This window comes from Hippocampus comes, unplaced genomic scaffold, assembly GCF_001891065.2.
Source record: "Hippocampus comes isolate QL1 unplaced genomic scaffold, H_comes_QL1_v1.1 scaffold33, whole genome shotgun sequence".
Taxonomy (NCBI): domain Eukaryota; kingdom Metazoa; phylum Chordata; class Actinopteri; order Syngnathiformes; family Syngnathidae; genus Hippocampus; species Hippocampus comes.
In genome coordinates, this window is record NW_017804842.1 from 1,372,677 (window position 1) to 1,391,813 (window position 19,137).

Sequence of the window (19,137 nt, forward strand, 5' to 3'; positions counted from 1 at the left end):
CCCTCGGTGTCCACTGCGAAAAGTCCGATACAGCCGCCTGCGGGTCATCTCGTGATGTTTCCCGTAAACACGCGGTGTTAGCTTACAGGTGTAGCATGTTCTGTTAGCGTGTGTCAACAAAGGTTCTCGTATCGATCGCGCCCCCTCAAGTTGTATGGTGATCACTACGCTTGAGAGAGCAATTAATTGTGCATGTGATCGATGTTCATCCAGGAATCAATGGACACTCTCTTCTCTATCTGCTGTCTAGTCGCTGTGTGTGAGTGCGTGTGTATGATTGCTTGTCTGCACAGTGAAACGATCAGCACAATACCAAATAGCGAGTCTAGTTTGGGGGGTCAAGGTTGTCTCGACTTGTGAAGTCTTTTAAAAATATTTCTTTTAAGTTTTTTTTGAAAAATATACATTACAACAATTTTCAGAGAAATATGAACAAATACAAATTTTCAAGGAAGAATATAACTTTTTCTTTGAAAATTGCAAAAGAGAAAAAAATGACCCAATATCTCACGGTAATCATGTTTTTTTTGTCAAATAAAAAATAAGAGTTAAATTGCTAGGGAAACACTCCTTAGAAAAATACGTATTAAAGTCTAGAAAAAAAAAATCTCGAAAAATGTTGTTCCTCATTGAAATCTAGTAGAATATTAAATTTTGATTGAAAATTGGGGAATCAATTGCACTTTCTCTGAAAATGACCATTTTTTTTCTCGGGATAATAACCCTAAGTAGGAAAAAAAAATCTTACATCGGACCTAAAAAAATAAAATGCTTTGGAAAAATAAGACCTTTTGCTCAGGAAAAATCCTGACAGAAATCTCAAGTTATGACCCTTTGTCAAAAAAAAAAAAAAAAAATTATTGGAAAAACATCCTTGTAAAAACTTTGAAAAACGCCGACAAAATGGTCAGAAAAATGACCGTGGGTGAGGCAAGGTGTCTCCAGATGGCACGGCTCTCACTTTTGTCTTGATGGGCGTAAAAAGCCCACACTTCTCAGGGCCCGCCTCATCTGCCAGCTGGAGGACAATTCCGCTCGGTGCACACGGAGAGGCGGGGGCCGCCCTCTTGAGTGCCACGCCGTGTCCATTTCCCCCACCTGCAAATGGCCCCCTCGTCGAGCTCGCACGCACTTATGCACCCCCGTCGTCCCTTTTTGAAACGTCGCGTGGTCATATGTATGAAAATGGAGGGTGTGACAGCATACCTGCTGACGGTAAGCGCAGCGCGAGTAAAGAAATGAAATGACCTCACCGGGAAGATGTCATCAATATTTTAGCGGCTGACCAAGAATTGTGCGGTTCTTCGGTCGAATTTTGGCACACCCCCTATCTGATAAGGGGGGAGGGACACCCAAGTTGGTATTCTCTTTATCCTTTTATGAATTCACTTTGCAGGACGGCCTTTCACCTGCAATGTAGTTCCTTCTTCAACATCCAGGAGCGGCTTGGCTTTGGGTCGTCAACCCAGGTGGTAATCGCGTGGTTGTCTTTCGGAGAGCCAACTATGACCTGGATTGTACCGTTATTAACGTTCACGGAGCGGTCTATGATCTGGGTGCTGGGTAGGGTGATTGTCTCTCATGGAGGGCTTTCGTCAACTCGACTCGACTCAACTGTATTTCGAGAGCACTTAAAAACAAACCACCGCTGCATACAAAGCGCTGTATGTGGAGCAAAAAGAATTCATACAAAAGCACAAAAACAGTCAAACTAAAAATCAAGTCTCATGCTGAGTCAAAAGCCAAAGAATAAAAATGAGTTTTAATACGAGTTGGGCAGTGAGGGGGCTTACCGAACGTTCCTTCCAAAGAGAAGGATCGGAAACGGAAAAGGCTCAGTCCCCTCTGAGCCTCCGTTTTGTTCTTGGTACCTCTAATAGGGTCTGGTCCGCCAATGTGAGGCCAGGTGCGTAGGGGGCTCAGCGAGGTAAGGTGGAACGAGGCCATTTAAAGATTTGAAAACAAATAAGAGGATCTTCAAAAGAACTCGAAAATGAACCAGTGAAGGGACGCCAGAGTAGGAGTTATGTGCTTCCTCTTACGAGCACCAGTCAAGACGCGAGCAGCGGCATTCAGGAGCAACTGGAGACGCTTGATGGAGGATTGGCTGACTCCAAAGTAAAGTGCATTACAGTAAGATGAAGGCACAACGACGGCGCATCCGTCGTAGAGTCGACCGCGCCCTGGAAGGTAGTGTCGTTCACATGACCCAGGTGGTACAGTCGTCTCCTTTGGTACAAAGGTGGACAACTCAGATGGTAGAGTGGTCCAATGTTGTACAGTGGTCTACGCCCTAGATGGTGGTGAAGTGGTTGTTTTTTTGTAGAATATTTCAATTGAGGGAACCTGAAAAAGCAACTTTACCTGACAATTATGGGTGGCGGTTTCAAGAGAACACAGAAAGAAAAGAAGTGGAGAGAGACAAAGAGGGTAACCGAGGGAGAAAGACGGAAGAGAGGGAAGGAGGACAAGGCCCACCACACTCAGCTACAGGAAAGCAATTAATAATTTACATCATCTGTCACTGTGCGCTCCACTGGACCACTCAACAAACAGCACCCGTAATTTAAGGCAAAACACACACACACACACACACACACACACACACACACACACACACAGAGGAAATAAAAGCATGCGTGCCAAGATCTGACATGCACTCGCCTGCCACGCGACTCACCGGCGCAGCCTTGAGGCCGGGCCGAGATGAAGCCTAGTTGGAGCCTTAGCGGGCCCCCTCACATTTGCGGTCCGGCCAAATAGAAGCTAGCTCCTGGCGGGCCTGCCTTTTGTTTCGGCGGCGGCCATGTTAAATTCATGCCGTGTGTGTGTCACCGCTAGCTAGCGCCTGACGGTAAATATTTGATACATTCCCATCCGTCTGAGGAAATCCCCGAAGCATACGATTAGAGCTGCCTGTCTGTCGGGGTAAGGGTGAGGTTGGGTGGGAGGGACGTGGTTGCCGCCCACCATGATAAATTTACGTTTGTTTTGGGAGTAAAAAAAATCGGGCAAATGGATACTCGTAGAGTAATAATTGTTTTGTTTTTTAAAGAAGCAGACGAGGTCGATGAAATGATAACATTTCAACAGTTGATATGCTAACATCTATTGAGACAAATTGCTAACGGGATAGTGTCCAAGATAGGCCAAAAATCCTCCGTTTTTATGCTAACACCCAGCAAATCTGGAAAAAAACAAACACTGGGGAACACGGTGACTTTGTGAAAGAATATCAGGTAAAACGCATGTGAAAAATGACGCTAACAGATACTGTTCAAGCAACCCGCGTATATGTGTGGTTGCAGAATGTCAAAGGAACATTTGATGACTTTTTTTATATTGGAACTTCAATCCATGTTTAATTCCCCCAGCGGGGCAGCGCTAGCAACAAGGTCAGCCTCAGATGGGTGGAACATTTCAATTTCACACTTGGTCTGTCGTAAAATAGCGACAGGTCTTTCATCTTGAACACACGCTTATGGAAAAGAGAAGGGGCAAGCGTTCCCATCAGTCATCCTTGGCTGAGACACCTGAGCCAAAAGTTTCAAACTAACCAAAAAAACAGGGGTGAGCAAATATGGCCAGCACGAAGACATGCCCGATGGGCAAAGCTCCAACCGATGGGCAAAAACTTCTGCTGCTGGGTGAAGCTCAAGCCTGTGGGCAAAGCGAAGCCCGGTGAGCAAATCTCGAGCAGGAAATCGAAGCTCAAGCCTGTGGGAAAACCGATTGCCCGTGGGCAGAGCTACTGCCTATGGGTGCAAATACAACCGGAGGGTGAAGCTACCACCAGCGGGAAAAGCTAAGCCAATGGGAAAAAGCTATGAAAACCCGGAGGGTGCCACGAGCTGTGGCCAGTGGGGCACACGCAAACGGGGGACAAGCTACGGCCAATGGGTTGAAGCGATGGCTCGGAGGTGAAGCGATGTCCGTTGGACAAAGATACAGATGGCGGATGTAGCTTTAGCTGGTCGAGAGGCAAACATACGGACGTTGGATGAAGCTCCGTCCAGTTGGTGGCGCTCGGTAGAAAAAGCTTCTGCTGGTGGGTAAAAAGAGAAACGGTAGACACGGCTGCGTCCGGTGGGCCACATACACCAGTGGACAAAACGACAGCGGGTGGGCGAGGCTACGGTGGGTGGCGAAATCTACAACCTCCGGCTGGTGTTCAAAGCTCCGGCCGGCGGCCAATGCAACAGTCAGTGTACATCCAACGGCCGGCCGGATAGATGGCTGTACAAAGGGACTATTGGGTAAAGACCGGTCCAAGGCGTGAAAAGATGTGTTGACTCACCACTCGCCTTGCGTGTCCACATCGAGTCAGTGAACAAAATCAATAACCATGCGTTGTGTGTGAGACATATCTGTGTGTATGCCGGTGTGTGTGAAAGAGAGAGAGTTGTTCCCTCTTCCTCACATCAATTATTGAGGTGTCAGGACAGGCCATGAGCGCTGGGGGAGTTCAAAGTTCAAGAGACCGGGACTCTGAAGGGCTTTCAGGGGGGAGCCTTAGTTTCCCCTCATCTTAGGCACACTCAAATTCACACACGATCCGGTGGCGATTTACTCCATAATGCGTTAATCATCATCTACCTGAATACACACACACACACACGAGACTTTTTTGTATTTTACATCTTGACAAAAGAGTCGCGGATCTCAAAACCTCTGCTGAACGTATCATTTCATGTCTGTTGGGGAACTTTTCAAAACTTGAGTTGGAAACCAGTTAAGAATGATGTAGCAATATTTGATATCTGCATGTGGTTTGTGGAGGCTCTCAGTCGTACAGGAAAGTTCCATCGTAGAAAGGGTTCCGTCAGTCGTCATCTGTACCTGTGGGTAAAAAACAAAAACAAAACAAAAAAAGAAAAAATCTGCATGTGAGCATTTCTAAACTTGATCGGAAAAGGGTTTGGTTTTCACTTTCCCATTAAAAGCCAATCTAGTCTTGAGATCTTTCTGCTTTCGGGGCCCTTCTTCTCCTCTCCTTCTATGGGATTGGACATCTCACCATCCTCTGATGCCCTTTGGGGTTAATTTGGAGCAATATCAAGTGTGCAGGACAGGAGTGAGTTTTTTGTTGTTTGTTTGGGTTGGTTTTTTTTTTTTTTTTTGCAGCAGCAGCAGCAGCAGCATCGACCACATTTACACGCTCGCGTCAAGCGCACGTCCAACTTGGAAGAGCGGCTAAACTCGCTCAGAGCGGCCCCTCGGCTCCCCGGACGCCTGACCGACTCGGATCGCTTGTTCCGCAGTAGCGCTCCGCAGCGCCGAGGGGTTCTGAAGACTCAGAACGCCACGAGTTCTCGACGCAACTTTTAGCGCACCTCCTCTTCAGTTTTCGCCAGGCCCGCGAGGACCTCGCTCACCCGCACTTCACCGCCGACCCCGCGGCCCCTTCCCCGCACCACCCGACTTCCCTTTCTCCTCCACCACCGTTGGCTGCATTAAAGGCAAAGGGGTGGCTGATGCGTGTACCGTCATGGGGTGGATGAGGGTGCGAGCGGTGGGCGGCCCAGCAGCGCCTGCCCGTGTCTGGGCCCGCCTCATGAAATATTGACCGGCAAGTGTCCCTTCCAGGAGCGAGGAGGAGGGTGGGTCGTGGCGGTGGGGAAGGGGAGGGGTGTGGGGGGGGCGCGTAAGCGGGTTCAACATTAATATTTCAGACTGCAATCTCCTGCTTGACAAACTCCCCCACGTGATTGGCTAAAAAGCTGGCGGTGCCTAGCAAGCAGCCGCCGCACCCCTCCTTCCCCTTCTCCAACCATCCATTCTGTTTTTCTGCTTACACCTCTCAATCTCACCACTCCGAAATTTGCAGAAGGTGATTTTTGGCAGCGGAGATCCCCGCGCTCGGCCGGCCCCAAGCCTCCGGGGGGGCGCAGCCGGTGGGTCCCGTCGAATGAAGTGGCATCCATTTTTTATGAAGAGCAGGTTATCCTATTTAGTCAGATTAAAACAGGCATTGGGGGGTGGGGATGGGGGGCACTGGGGAAGAAGGAAATAGGAAGGCAGACAAAAAAAAAAGGAATCTTCCTGCAGCTCCTCATTTGGCCCTCTCCTCCTTCCCCTTTTTACTTTACGCTCAAGCTTCACTCCAAAACAACCCTCCCCTTCCTTCTTTTTCCCATCAGGCCCATCTAGGCGCCCGGCCGCTTCCCCATTAACCTGGTTATGTGCGCAGAGTGCTTCATTGACCCCTTGCCAGGTGCACCCTCCAATCTTCCATTTTGTTCATCTCTTTCTTCTGACTTCTCGTCTACGCCTATTTTAAACCTTTTCCTGCTGCTCTTGCATCTCGTTGTTGGCCGTTTTTTTTTTTTTTTTTTTACCTGTGCATAGGGGGGGGGGGCGGGGAACCTGGAAAAAAAGTATACTTAACAGGGGGTCTCGCACCCAAAAAAAAAAAAAAAAAAAAAAAACAGCAGACAGCAAACCCACCGAAAAGTTCCGTTTGATGAAAACGAGCAATGACCTCAGCGGACGGAGTTGGTCTCAAGTCACGTTGCAAGTTGTGCACGTTGGTTCATAAATTCCAGCGTAGGATGTCTGAAGCATCCTCTCTTGGTCACCTTCCTCTGTCCGGACTGGATAAAAAGTGTGAACGCCCCCTTCGACTCCATCGCACAAGGATAAATGCTTAAAGACCGGCATTTGGGCTGACTTACTCTCCTCAGGGCAGCGTCTGCAGAGGTGTGAGGGACACATGAAATATACAACGTCTCAAAACCCTGAGCAAAAAAATAAAATAAATAAATCAAATCAAATCAAAAAATGTGCCACATCCCCCAGCCTAAAAGCAGGAGGGAATCCATAACAGTTCAGTGGCCATTGCGCCTCGTGGGAGGTTGATGAAACTTAGAGCGGCTTTTCTGAAAATGACTTCAACTTTGGATGAGTCATGAGAGGATGATGAGGTCATACACACGGCAGAGGATAAAAGAGGATTCTGACGTAAGGTGAAATGAGTCGCTCGGTTGCAAAGTGAGGGGAAAAAAACAACCCCTCCCCAAAAAATCAGCCTTGGAACCGGATCTTATGGGCCCGTTTTCCTGAGGGTTTACACATGACAAAACTGAGACATGCAATCAGATGTGAAATGTGACTCGACTTCCGAAGATCCAAAGGTCGACCTGGAGCCGGTCAAGAGAAGGTGTCACACTAAGATTATCGATGAGAAAAACTTTCAAACTTGCGTTTGCCCGCGTCGGGGTAATTTCAGCACAATGCGGCAATTGGTGCCAGAATCGTTTCCCTTCTCTGGTGTTCCATATTTGAAATGCACATGCCTGTCGATCCGATTTTCACGCACTCGGGACAACCTCAAACAAAGCAAACGTGGATTTTTTTATGCCGAGCCATCGGCTTCTCTTCTGTAACGCAGCAGTACAGTACCTTTGTTGCTCTTTCATCAACACTTTGTAATTCCATCGCTTCATACTTGATCTTCTTTGTAAATCGGGGCCCCAAATTGGGTGGAGGTGTCCATCACGACACAGGACACGAGAAAAAGTCTCATGGATGACCCATGCCTGGAGTTGAATGGGGAGTCAGCCATTTTGGTTGGAGACAACCATTTTCTGCATATTTCAATTCAAATGAGCCGCGATCAGTTTCCGAGAGAGATGGGCAAGACCGGATCGACAAGTCTTTCTGCCTACGGCAGAAAAAAATGGACGGAGCTTGGCATCGAAGTTGGACTTGAACTTTTTTCCACTCGTTTTTATTTTGTCTTGTGCATGTCCACAACTTCCCTCAGTCCCCCCCCTCCCCGTGTCTTCATCTTCGTCTTCCTCTACCTGTCTGCCGTCATCACGCCGTGGGAGGCTTCTGTTAAATGATGCAAGAGGCGGCGGACAGAATTGTAACACGGCAAAGCCAATGGCACGTAAAAAGAAAAAGTGCAGACAAAAGCGGCGCGGAGCAGCGTGAAACATCCTCCCGGGGTTAGAGGTGGACGAGAGTGGCGCTCGCCGAAGAGGAAGACAAATGGAGATACTTGAGGGAGCGTTTCGGCGCTCGAGGCAGAAGGTCGTGTCGGCGACGGCGGGCCGCAGAGCGAACGTTTGGAGCGCCGCCGCTCGACTGAGCTTCACGGCGTCTTAAGCTACATTATTTAACACTTATTGAACGGGACCTTTATTGTCTTTACGCCTGCATTTACGGGGCTGTCCAGTATTTGCGGCTGGCAGCGACTCGTCCTAGTGCTCAACTTACCCCCTCCACTTTACGCACGTGCCAAACGAGTGCTGCATCCAAGACAATAAAAATTACGAAATGAATCCTTTGAGAGCAACATTTAAGAACAGCTACTTTGAGGTTTTGAACAGGATACCAACATGTAATGGACATGTTCAGAAAAAAAAATCAGCCTGTTTTACTTGGAATCATGAAATTTGGTGGGTATATCTAACATGAGTAGACCCACAAAATTTGTCAAGAAGCCATGCTAGAAAAATCATTGGAAGTCGGACAATTTGGTTTGAGGCCATCATCCACCGAAGCCAGTTTCACTTGGAAAAATGAAATTTGGGAGTCTATCGTAACTAGACCCACAAAAAAAGTCAACAATCCATGCCTGAAAAGATTTTAGGGTCATGTTGGCCATTTCCAGGTCAGTTGCGGCCCAGTTTTTGTCTCTGCTGCTGTTTGAAAATTCAGCTCTTGATAGCTTTTTTGTTTCAAAACGTGACTTTTATTTCTATCTTTAGTAGACCCACAAAAAAAAAAAAAAAAAAAAAAAACCCTACTGACAAAGACACAAGAAGTCAACCATTTGGGGTTTCAAGTGGCTCATTTTGGCCTAACTTTTCCTTGACATTTTATCCGATTGCTCCCAAATTTGAACCAGGCATACTGCACAGACGGGTGAAAACCCCATTTTGGGCAGCAAGGCAGTCTTCTTCCTCCACTTGGGTCAAGTGATGGTTGTGGTCCTCCTGAGGAATCGCGTGAAAAGACAGAGAGAGGACAAATAGCCGGGCAAGAATATGAGAGAAAACAAACAAAACACTTCGCCGTGACCCGAAAACTGCAAGCAAAGCTGCTCTTACTCACACACACACACACACACACACACACACACACACACACACACACACACGCACGCACACACAAACACTTGGTCTCCCAGGGTAACAGAAATCATGGCTGTGTTAGCGCTCAGAGCTCAGCCATGCAGATGATGTAAAGAAGTAGCTCAGCCACACACACACACACACACACACACACACACACACACACACACACACACACACACACACACACACACACAGCCGTGTTTTTAAAGGACAAGGCCGGTGGGACAGTCAGTGAGCGAGAATCAATGAGGAGGCCGCCACTCCCTGAGCATCCACAACCAAGCGCTACACGCAATCCTTTGTGTGTCTTATTATATAAATAGTGTGTGTGTGTGTGTGTGTGTGTGTGCGTGTGTGTGTGTGTGTGTGTGTGTGTGTGTGTGAGGGTCATCACACACAGCTTTTTTGGGTGGGGGGGGTGTCAGTTGTGCACAGTGGAAACAAATCTTAATGACTAGAGTCAAATGTAATTTCCCTTCTTGGCTTCTAAAATAAGTATGCGAGTTCTTGCAGGTTGTTGTGCGGGCCTGGCAAAAGAGCAGCGCAGGTCCCCCAAGACGTGTCACTCGAGTGCACACGTGGATGGAAAAAGCAACAAAACACTCAGTGACATCCAGTACTTGAGTGGTCATTGCACATAATGGGCCCCTCCACTTTGTATGTCCCGTTGGGAAGACTCACTTGGAGTGCACTTTTGTGTGTGTGTGGGTGTGGGCCGGGGGTGGTGGTGTATAATATTCAAGTTTTGTGATTTATTTTTTGATTGTAATTTTTTTCTCTTTATATTTTTATATTTTTCATATGTTTTATTGTTATTTTTCTTCAATTTACGATGTGGAAAAAAAAATTATTTGGAGGTATTAGGATTTCTAATAGTTTCTAATTTTATTTTTTATTTGTTTTATTTTAATAATAATGTTGACTTTTATATTTAAAAATGTTTCATTTTCATCATTATTTTTGTCTGATATTTTTTCAAGTATACTAGCATTATTTTAAAATCCCTCAAACAACTTCCCCATATGGTTTTCTTCCTTTTATGAAATAATTTGTCGTAGCACAGTGTAATAAAAAAAAAATACTATGGTGCTCGATTATATTTGTATTAATCTAAACTCACAGACATTGAGATTTTTACCAACCAACAATAACAAGCGCGATTATAAGAACCAATATTTCCCATTTTTGCATCATTATAATTATAGCGTATTCTAAAAATATGACAGACAGAATGTTTCTCTTGTCTTGAAGTATAATTAAGACGCTACACTCATCCATCGTGAAAAAACAAAATCTTTTTAATTGATCATTTTAATCTTTCCCTGAATTTGTCATTGTGATTTGTTAGCAGCCACTCCAAAAATAATATGAGCATTTTTCTTCCTACAAGAGTGTATTTAGTTGTCAGTAGGTAGAGTATCATGAAAAAGAAGTGTATGTAAGATGCTTTTATTTTTTTCCTTTTCTTTTTCTAGTGTGGAGCAGATAAGTCCACTAATGCTGTGCCTCTCCCCCACCAAGCAAGCAAGTAAGCAAGCAAGCAACCCACACACACACACACACACACACACACACACACACACACACACACACACACACACACACACACACCCACACACACACACACACACACACACACACACACACACACACACACACGGTGCGGATGGGGGTGGGGGTAGGGGGGGGTCTGGTGAGGCCTTCCGCGGTCAGATCGATGCTGAGAAAGTTTGGCGGGCAGCCGGAAGTACTTTCATGCCCGGAACCAGACGGCAACATTTTTAGCACTGAGACAGATTTTTTTTTTTCCCCCTCTGTGATGGAATTCAACCAGAGCAGGATGCTGGTATATGGGAACCACATCATCCTGGTGAAGCAGCATGTGGCTCGAGGTTATTTTTGAATGGCCTGTTCCAAGTTAGACAGTGAACAATTAGGACTGAAATGTTAACTGGCAGAGCCTGTTCCAAGTAACTATACAGTCGGGAATCTTTGTTGTCATGGAGACGGTTGTAAGTTAGTACACACAATGTTTAGTATTAGTTACCGTAGACAGCCGATCATAAAATAGCTGTTGAAGTCACCGTCAACAATGATATATATATTTTTGGTGATCGAAATAAAAACTAAAATGAAATCTCATAATATTCTAAAATTGCAATCATTGTAAACAATTGTATTTTTCTGGGGCAATCGAAATTAAAAAACAAAAAAACAAAATCTCAAATGTAAAAAAAATATATGATGTTAAAAGAAAAGAAAATAAGGGGTGTCAAGTTTCCTCGAAAATTCCTCAACAGCTTCCTCGTAATGAGCGGCGTGAATAACGAGCTGCCCGCCGCCTCCGTAATTAGTCTCATTAGGCAAGCTCTCAAAGTACTTCTATTAGCTTAATTAGCACACACACGCGCTCATATTAGCCCCCCAAATCCCCGTAGACGCGGCCACAAACTAACTCGGACAAAATAATGCGGCTAGTTTTAAAGCACTAAATGTACGAATATTTCCAAAGGGAATAATCAATTATGTCAAACGCATACTAAAATATGTGTCGAGACTTAACGTCGTGAGGCATTCGTATGGACACCTCGTACTCATACGCGTTACTCAACTCAAGTGTATTTGTGGAGCGCTTGAAAACGACCAGCGCTGAATACAAAATAGCCAAAAATAATTCATACAACCACAAACAATAAAACAAGAAATTAATATCGAAGACAGTCGAAGCAAACGGCCAAAACTCAAAATCAAGTCTCATGCTGAGTCAAGAGCCAAAGAATCGAAATGAGTTTCACAACTCCACAATTTGTCAAAACAACGCAATGGCAATAACCAAAAGAAAGACGACATGAAACCAGACAAAAGGGAAGACTCCACGGAAAGGAACGCACTCGGCAACTTTTTCTATCTTTCGTTCGCCTTGGCGGACGTCCCCGGCCTGGAGACCGTCGGCTCATTTTTTTCACCGTTGAATTCTGGCAGTTCAAGTCGGATTGAAATATCTTCACTTCTCGGCAGCGTTTTTCAGCCGAGCCGGGGGCTTCATTAGAGACATCTGGAGGCCGACCCCGCCGGCCCGGGGGCACTCGGGTGGGGTCGGGGGGTGCTAGATGTATACGGTGGAGGGGAACCCGCCGCCCATCTTTCGGCTGGATATGGGCCAGGCTCCCCTGGGGAGACCCCACCTCCTGCTTCTCCGACGGGCCAGCGAAGAAGAAAAAAAAAAAAGAACCCTCAACAGCATTTCTCCTTTGAACATCCTCCTCCTCTGTCTCTTCTCTTCTTCCTCTGCGGACCCTAATGAATGATTCATTTAACCCCTCCACCACCTCCGCTTCCACCGCCGCCGCTACCACCCAACTCAGGAGCCTGGTCGGCAACAAAAGGGGAGCAACAAACGGCCCCCCCACCCCGAACCCTCGATTCGCACCGCCCGGCCAATTAAAGGCAGTGTTTGACAAATGATTTTACACAGGCGCGGTATGTTGACTCGCCTAATGAGGGGAAGACGGAGGAAAGACGAGCAGAGGAAAAAAAATAAAAAGGCCTTGGGATGAAAAAAAAAAAAAAATCTATTACGGGCCTTTATGATCTGGGAAGAGGCGCTTCATTGAATGGGATAATTGGGGGTGACGCCAAAGAGCTAATTGCCTTGACGCAACCAAATGTCTCTCGTAAGAAAATGGAAGGCAAATCTCGGGACGCCTCTTTTTCAAAGTCTCGGGCTCCTTGTGAGGAAAAGCGCCTTTTGGATTGGTCGCGCTTTCACTCGTGGAAAATAGAACGTGGCCGACGAGGAGACGGAGGAAGAGGGTAAAACAAACAAAAACACCCCGCTCCCTGTCTCCCCACTCAGCATGAGATCAGCTTTATGAATATTTCACGCAATTATGAAACACACACACACACACACACACACACACACACACACACACACACACGCACAAAGTAAAGTAAAGACCATGAGGTGGGCTGAAGAAGAAGGGATGATGAAGAGTAAAAACGTATGGCGCTGCGTTAGCCTTGAACATACAGCGTGTGCGCTAAAAGTGTCATGAAATATTCACACGTAAAAAGTATGGCGTCCCGGGAAAGGGAAAGAGCTTGTCCCCTGAAGGTTGGAGGTGACGCTGAACTCCTTCTACCGGACCTTCACTCGTTTTTGGCTTGATGTTCCATTCCTTTCTGCCATCAATTTGAACGGATTTTCTACGGCTCCTACAAACGGTGCAAATCCATCGAAGAACTTTTTTTTAATGTAAAACCAAGAACCAAAAAAAAAACGAGAGCGAGACGTTTGCCTATCCAAAGCGGGTGTTCAATTAGCCGGTGTGGTTCTCCTAAGTTCAGATAATTCCAATTGAGTCTCGGTGGCGTCTCCAGTTCAGGATGCACCGCACCCCGAAGCCGTTTCCGATTGTTAGGCTTCGTGAGAGATGAGCACGAGACCCACACGCAGACACAATCAATTCAGAAAGATTTTATTGCCAGGAAGTGGGACAGGTGGAGGCGGCAGGAACAGAATGGCTGTTCTTGGTCCGGTGATAGAGGACCGAGCCCAGCTGGAGATGCGTACGGGTCTCGATCCTCTATGGCGGCTTGAACCGGAACGCAGCGTTTACGTTGTGGCCTGTTTAAATTCCGGCTGACATCTTCGAACTGAGGAACTTGCTGGGAAATGTGCCACGCCTTCTCCAGGTGGCTGCGGGCCAGATCGCTCTTCTTCCTCCAGGTAACCTGCTTGCATGGACTCTTATGTATTTGTTTCGATTACATTTTGGTTTTGTTCCCTCGTGTGCCCTTTTTGTCAAATACATAACACCGATCATCTCTGCCATGACTTTCTTGCCGTTACAGATGCTTGTCAAAATCGTCTCGGCTGAGCTTCGTCTGGGAGACTCCCTATTCAAAGTGAGAGACAATTTCAGCCTTCACAGACAGCGAGATTCGCTTCCATTGACCAGACGTGTTTGTTGCTGTCATTCTCACGAAAAAAAAAAAAAAAAAGATGCCGCTTCTTGTTCCATCTTTGCAGACGCTTGGCAGGAACATCTGAGCGACTCAAGAGACACAAAATGTCTGCCCGAAGACGCTTTGGCCAAGCCAAGTGGCAGCACTTCAAGTCAAGTCCTTCACAACTGCTATCCTACTTAATCACAATGCCAGGACGCCGCAAGTTTTGACAGCCGATTGGCGGCACCGCAGCCATCCGGACCAGCCGGGAACTTAAACGACGTATTAAAAATGAAAGTAAGAATCATCGAAGACCCTAATTTGTTTTGATTTCTTTGACGTCCTCACTGATTGACGTGTTGTTGTTGTTTTTTTTTTTGCCTGCTTTTTTGATCAACGATTATCCAGAATAAATAATTGACGGTGCTAAAAAGTTAATCGCGAGACCTGCCCGTAAAGGATTTGACGGGCGCGAGAGGACGGCCCTCGCCGCTTTTCGGGAAAAGGGGGCGGGGGGGTGGAAAAACATTGAGAGGTGTTCCCCCACTCCTCTAATTGGTACTTAAATGCCCGCGTGGAGGCAAACTGTTGCTATCATAAGAAATTGATGAATTAACCGAGTGAGAGTCTGTCGGACGGCAGAGAGAGCGGGAGAGGGTTGTGAATCTTTTAAGAGGATAACTTACTTGGGCAAAACAGCTGTTTATGCATTATTTGTGCGGCGGGCCATTTACCGCCGTTTAGGATGAAAACCTCGGGTTTCCGCCGCGTGCAGGAGTTGCCCGCGGGGGACGCGCACCGGGGAGGAATTTTCGGGAGGGACCGTCCGTCGCTGATGAGCGAGGATGAAAAATTTATCGGCCCGGTCGTTTTTGGTTTTCAAGACTGGGAGATGTCGGCCTGTCAGTCTGAGAGCGTTCGTTTAAGTGACAAACAGGCCAGAAGGGGATTCGGGCGAGACGAGGGTGGGGCCAGGAGGGCGTCCGAGGTATTTGTGAGCGGTCCAACGGCTGATTTTGTTATTTTTCTGTAGCATGGGGCTGCATTGAAGGTATTTAAATTGAATCAGGACAGCTGCATTACTTTGGATTTATTTTTCTATTTCGATTGAACAGTAATTTTTAGAATAACAAATGTTTGGCCTTGCCTGATGTCTCTGCTTTGGTTATACCGTAAATCCAAGCAAATTTTTGCCTCAGCTCTTGTATTGAATCTCTGTCAGGTTTCACACATTTATGAATGGAATTAACATTAGCATTAGCATAATCCGTCCCTTCAGCTCACTTAATCAAACATGATGTATGTGTGGAGGTGTGTGTTTGGACGTGTGTTTCTTCCCTGCTGTCACCTGTCCTCTCCTGTGCTGTCATCCCATAGACTTGTTGCCGCGGCAACTGCCTCAGGCGCTAGACACGTCGCCAAATGTCAAGCTAGCGGCTGATGCTGATGGTTCCCGACGGCCACTTTTTGTCACCCGTTTGTTCACCTAAAGCAACCATGGCGGTATGTCATACGGATACACTTGAGAAACACACACACACACACACACACACACACACACACACACACACACAAGCATTTGAAATATGCTGCTAAGCAGGTAGCAAGCTAGCTGTTTTTTTGAGAGTTACTTTAAGCTAGGTAGGAAGCAAACTTGCAGTGTAACACCCTATCGAGCGGACCTCAGAATGATGTGTTGAAGATTTACACTTCAATACGTAACTATTACATGACAACACACAGCAGGTAGATCAGTTATTAACATGGCAAGAAGGTACATAGCGAACTAGGGAGCTAGCTATAGAGGCAAGATAGAAACACCTTAGCCTAGCTAAAAATGACTCAAGTGCAGTTCTACTCTTAGATCCATAGTTTGGTCAGTATGAAATGTATTTTGAAAAAAAAAAAAAATCTAGCATCCGGATACACATACTGGATTCCGTGCAGTCAAGAGTAACGTTACAAAATGAAGACAATATGCTGTGTAACCTGTTGGGAGTTAATTAATACAATTCCATGTGACAAATATGATGAATTTAGGTTGTAAATGGAGGTCAGTGCTGCTGACTACGTTTAGGTTAGCAGAGATGGCCTTGCGGGCAATGAAACCTGTAGCCTACTGTATATAAGTTGGTAGCTTGGTCGCTAGCTAGCAAGTGAGCTCGCAAGTAAGCTAGATGAAAGAAAGCTGCATACTTGGTTAAGTACAAACAGAGCAAGGTCCATAGCTAAGTTATCGAATGTACATATCGTAACTTAGGACATTGTAGACAAGTAGGTGGCGAAGTACGTAGCTACCTAGCTGCTAACGCAAAGACTTCATTATGCGCCACAGCACTTCCCCTCTAAGATGGCAAGATAGATGGGGAGAGAGAGAGAGAGAGAGAGAGAGAGAGAGAGAGAGAGAGAGAGAGAGAGAGAGAGAGGGAGGCGCAGGTAGCGATATGATGATTATAGGAGATATATTCTGGTGCGTTTAAGGGGAAAAAGGTGGAGTGGTTTTGGGAGGGGCGGGGGGAGGTGCGGGTGTGCTGGAATGGTAATGTGCTTTAAATGTCAGAGGAAAGGTACGCTTCTCATCAACCTTTGGTCACCCGTCCGCTTTGAATATTCTTATTGGCGTCATGTATTAGTAATGAGAGTTGAAAAGTAAGTCAAATTTAACCTTCACCGTACCCGCGGAAACTATGAATATTAACGAGGGCCATTATGTGTACCTGATCTGAAAGATTCTTAACCCCCGCCTGCCAACCGTTTGCCAGGATACCACGCTTCCTATTCCGTATTGGAGGATATGGCTGTTGCGCAGTCCGTACTGTAGGGGGCGCTGATTGTTTACTTATTTATTTAGTTATTTTCATTTTAAGGTTAGAGACGTGCCGGCTCCAACTGAATTTTCGGTGACATTTTTGTGAATGCTCGTGGTTGTTTTTCTGTACAGGATGTGCCCTGCCCTTGACTGTTGACCAGTCCAGATTGGACCCCGGTTCTCATGCTAAATGGAATCTGCGGTAGGCTCCGTTTATTCACCACCCAATGAGGATGCGCCATGTAGAAAATGAACGGTTGACACTCCAGGGGAGTATCCCGCTTCTCTCACCAGAAGTCGGTGGTGTTCGACTTCAGCTCTCCGCTACCCTTAAAGGGATAAGCAGGAGAGCAAAAGAGTGGATGGATGACCATCCAAAGTGCACCCCACTTCTCCTGCCAGTCATCTTGGGCAAACTGGATGACACTTCAGGGTGTTCCCCACTTCAAATGTGGCTGATGAAAGATGGGTTAATTTGGGAGAAAGGCAGCGTGATGATAAGCGGTTGCCAACTCTCTCCCCATAAGGAATACAGTAATCGCGTGGCACTTTTGCATGATCACGAGCTAGCACGAGCGTAAATTGATTTGCAAGACGCACCCCAACCAACCCCCGCAGCAGTGATCTCGAACCTCATTCTGCCTACGTCTGTCACCCCCGCTGTGTCTCCTCATCTGTGACGTCACGGCTGTTTAGCATGCACAGACACCGTTAGCACAGATCAGGCCAAAGTGGGACGAGATGGAGGAGGGGGCGTTATTTGAGGAGGGCTGCGCTTCCTCGCTGGATTAAGGCTTGATCAAGGCGCCATCAACCCTCTCTCTCTCTCTCTCTCTCTCTCTTTCTCTCTCTCTTTCTCTCCCAACTTCCCCAAGAGAACGCCATTAAGGGGGGGGGGTTGTTTTTTTCGGGGTGGGGGGCGTCTCCTCACGATGGTGGACAACAAAGACAAGAGGAGATGTTTGCTTCTCGCTTACTGTCACTTCAGATGTCGCAACCGGGGAAAACCGTCAGACTCTGACGTGCCTCCTGACTGTTGCCGCATGTTTACTCGCCGGGTTTTATAACTCCATTTTTTTAAGCCTGTTTGCACCAGGGTGTGGGGTGGGGGGGCAGTTCATGTAAAGATCCTTCCAAATGGATCAAAGCCAAAACGGTCAATTTTCAGACGTTTTGGCATTTGCGGACAGAATCCCGTGAAAGTGGACTTTGCGGACCATTTCAGTACAGTTTCTGTTACGTGCCCGTCAGTTGGAGTCGGATCGCATGGCCCTTTTCCTCCGCGCTTGTGCCACTCGCGACAACTGTCAATCATTCTCCCGGAGTCCTCCTCGGAGCCTCCTTCCGACCGACTCCTTTCTCAGCCCCTCCGCTAGCCCGGCGCGATCGATAGCGGGGCTGAAGGTGGGAGGTTGGCTCACAATGATGGCGGAGGCCGATCAATAGATGCCTCCTTCAAAGCTTCTCTCTCTCTTCTCCCAGACAAGCTGGAAAAGCCAGAGGAGAACGTGAGCAGCAGGCGAAGATGAGATGGAGGTTTTTTTCTTTTCTCCACACCCCCCTTCCTCCCTCCGCCCCCCACGTCTCTTTCTCGGTCGGGGTCACGAAAGGGGGGACATGAGGGTTGAACGAGGGATGTGACGAGGGTGTAACAGTAGCAAGGAGGGAGTCACCGAGACTGGAAGGAAGGACACGGGGGACTCCAACTGTTGGTGAAACAGTGGAGACGCGTTTCACACGTCTGCCTCGCTGTCAGGGAGGGAGGTCCGGGTTTGAGTCTTGTCCCTCACCACCTGTCATCGTAATTTAGGATCAGCTCGATAGAAAATAGATGGCGGGATGATTGGTGCTCTTGTTAACACTGAAGAAGACAAAAGTTGAAAAGACGAACTGAAACGTCGCCGCGATTAACATTGAAATAGAATCTACAATTTATGAAAAAAAATGAGGACAACAAAAGAGTACTTCTAAATGATTTTAGGTTTTCCGCCTTGTACAGTCACTTATTAATTTAACAATTAATTTATTGTCATTTACATTTGCATCTTGGGTAGTTGTCCAGTTTTCTTCGGAGGGGTCTGACGAAGTACGGTCTGAGTATTTGCGAGGAAATGATGTCGGGAGGATGTGTAAGGCTAAACAATTTCCATGAACAAGTGTGAGCTCTCTCGCGGGATTTTCAAGCTTGGCATCAAACGCCACCGATGCCTCTTTTAATGAATCAAAGAAAAGACCTTATTATTGAATGTTACAGCTTTTCATTCGGCATTTGGAAGTGTGTGTGTGTGG

At 46.8% G+C, this 19,137-nt stretch overlaps 1 long non-coding RNA gene across 1 annotated transcript in view; it reads left to right on the forward strand.

The window, feature by feature from the left end:
- The window catches only part of LOC109517457 (uncharacterized), a 17,390-nt gene extending 6,742 nt beyond the window's left edge, over positions 1 to 10,648 (forward strand). The window contains exon 3 of the long non-coding RNA XR_002168548.1: positions 10,562 to 10,648. This is a non-coding gene — a long non-coding RNA (uncharacterized LOC109517457). The remainder of the gene's footprint in view (positions 1 to 10,561) is intronic.
- The last annotated feature ends 8,489 nt before the right edge of the window (positions 10,649 to 19,137 follow it).